Source organism: Melospiza melodia, unplaced genomic scaffold, assembly GCF_035770615.1.
Source record: "Melospiza melodia melodia isolate bMelMel2 unplaced genomic scaffold, bMelMel2.pri scaffold_32, whole genome shotgun sequence".
In the NCBI taxonomy this organism is placed as follows: domain Eukaryota; kingdom Metazoa; phylum Chordata; class Aves; order Passeriformes; family Passerellidae; genus Melospiza; species Melospiza melodia.
Window position 1 is genome coordinate 4,641,452 of NW_026948638.1, and position 2,812 is coordinate 4,644,263.

A 2,812-nucleotide genomic window follows, 5' to 3' on the forward strand; every position below is an offset into this window, starting at 1 on the left:
TTCTGACACTGAAATGATGCTGGCTTGTTGAAATGAGCAATGTGAGCCCTTGTCTACAAATGTGGAGCTGGGCTGTGGTGCATCCATCTGCTCTCTGGAGTACCTGAGGAATTTTAAGGAAAACGTGGGAGTGTGAACATTCTCCATTTCAGAACAGTGAAAGCCCAGACAAACTCCAAACAGAATGAAGTGACAGACCATCTCACCCCCCTGTCTCCACTTTCTCTGCTCTCCCAGAGTGCCTCAGAAATGCTGAGGGTTTCTGATATGCAGGAGCAGCAGCAGAGATATGGCGGAGCATATATAGAAAACCTCCTAACTAAAAAACTAAAGACACTGTCTGTGTATTACAGAGGATGGTGTATGGGAATTGGCTTTGATTTTGGATACAGGGATCTCCTCCAACCCTTCACTATCCTTTTCCCATGAACAGGTCCCCATGGCCAGGCACAGCAAATGTCCAACAGCAGCTCCTCAGGCACTTCCTCCTGCTGGCACTGGCAGACACGCGGCAGCTGCAGCTCCTGCACTTCTGCCTCTTGCTGGGCATCTCCCTGGCTGCCCTCCTGGGCAACGGCCTCATCATCAGCGCCGTAGCCTGTGGCCACCACCTGCACATGCCCATGTTCTTCTTCCTGCTCAACCTGGCCCTCAGCAACCTGGGCTCCATCTGCACCACTGTCCCCAAAGCCATGCATAATTCCCTCCTGGACACCAGGAACATCTCCTATACAGGATGTGCTGCTCAGCTCTTTTTCTTTCTGTTCTTCATCTCAGCAGAGCTTGTCCTCCTGATCATCATGTGCTACGACCGCTACATGTCCATCTGCAAACCCCTGCACTACGGGACACTCCTGGGCAGCAGAGCTTGTGCCCACATGGCAGCAGCTGCCTGGGCCAGTGCCTTTCTCTATGCTCTCGTGCACACAGCCAATACATTTTCCCTGCCCCTGTGCCATGGCAATGTCCTGGGCCAGTTCTTCTGTGAAATTCCCCAGATCCTCAAGCTCTCCTGCTCAAATTCCTACCTCAGGGAACTTAAGATTATTGTTTTTTCCATCTCTTTAGCATTTGTCTGTTTTGTGTTCATTGTTTTCTCCTATGTGCAGATCTTCAGGGTTGTGCTGAGGATCCCCTCTGAGCAGGGACGGCACAAAGCCTTTTCCACCTGCCTCCCTCACCTGGTTGTGGTTTCTCTGTTCATCAGCACTGCAGCATTTGCCTACCTGAAGCCCCTCTCCATCTCCTCCCATCCCTGGATCTGGCCCTTTCAGTTCTGTACTCAGTGGTGCCTCCGGCCCTGAACCCCCTCATCTACAGCCTGAGGAACCAGGAGCTCAAGGCTGCTGTGAGGAGACTGATGACTGGATGGCTTTGGAAACATTAAACTTCTGGCCCATTTCTGCCAATCACTTGTAATAAAAGTAATTTTAGATACTTCTTGTTGGTTTCATTTTGGAGGTTCTTTTTCTTTGTTTTACTTTTTTAATCATGTCTGATATTGTTGGATTGGATGTGACCTACGCACGCGTGATTTGCGTCAAAGAAGAAAATGTTTTTATATTGTGCGTTCTGTAGTTTATATGCTTTTAACAAAGCATCATCTTAAGTCCTTAATTACATCAAAAAAACTTCTTATATTCATTCGAGTAAAGCTATTAGTATCAATATAATTCGCAAAAGTTTTAGAGAAATTTAATAAGGCTCATATACACATTTACGTATGCACCTAGTCTAGCTTACAAAAATTTGCATGTATCTTTTATAATCTGTTCTCATGCAGATGCCTTGTTTTCTTCCTTGCTATGGATAGACTCTTAAATCATCAATTGTTATTTCATCGATGAATTCAGCTCTCCTTGTAAGCTAGCTGTCCAGCCCCACTATATTGTTCACAGAGAAATGTCATTATTAAAGCCATTTCTCATTTTGTTTCTATCCATCTTCCCTGTGGTCACAGACTGTGTCAATGAGGGGCTGCACTCTCAGTGGCTATAAATGAACTAAAGGATCACCCAGCAGAGTTTTCTGCAGAGATGCCTTTTGTTGCCTTCTCTGGAGCTGCAGCAGCAATGTCTGTGTGCAGAGCTGGGGGCAGATCAGGGCTGGCACAGCATCTGTACCCAGCAGCAGCACTTGATGTTGCCAGTGCTGCTGCCATGGCCCTGCCCCGCTGCCCTGGTGACCCTGGTGTTGCTGCAGGGCCTGAGTGCTCTCAGGGCCGGGCACAGCCCTGGGGGGTGGCAGTGCAAGGGCTGCAGCAAGGACAGGCCATGGGAACTGCTGGGGCAGCGCTGACACTTCAGGAGAGGCCCTGGGGGCACCAGGCTCCTTGCCCAGGCTCTCTCAAGAACACAGCCAGGCCAATGCTCAGCACAGAAAATCCCCGTGAGCAGCCCCAGGCTGGCTGTGGGCAGGCTGGGGGCAAACAGCATGGCTGGGGCTCTGCAAGGGCCCTGGGGGAGACGGGAAGGAGCAACAGAGCAAGGGCTGATCCATCCCCAGTGCGCTGGACAGCCAAGGGCAGTGTGCCAGAGTCCTCATGGAGCTGCCAACAACATCCCCCCTCTGCAGTCCTGGCCTCTCCCCCAGCTCACACAGGTGCCCCAGTCTTGCAGGCACAGACACGGCAGCACTGCCTCAGCAGCCCCTGTTTGCATTGCACACAGCAGGCGGGAGCACCACCATGCTGTTGGTGTGGGGACATGAACCTGAGGGAGCACAAATGCCATCAGCCCCTGAGGCCAGCAAGGGCTGGGGGACACCAGGGAAACCACTCAGCTTTGTCCTGGCCTCTGCAGTCAGCCAGAAA

At 51.1% G+C, this 2,812-nt stretch overlaps 1 pseudogene; it reads left to right on the forward strand.

The window, feature by feature from the left end:
• The first annotated feature begins 692 nt into the window (after positions 1–692).
• On the forward strand, positions 693–1,813 carry LOC134434106 (olfactory receptor 14J1-like; annotated as a pseudogene).
• Positions 1,814–2,812: the final 999 nt, after the last annotated feature.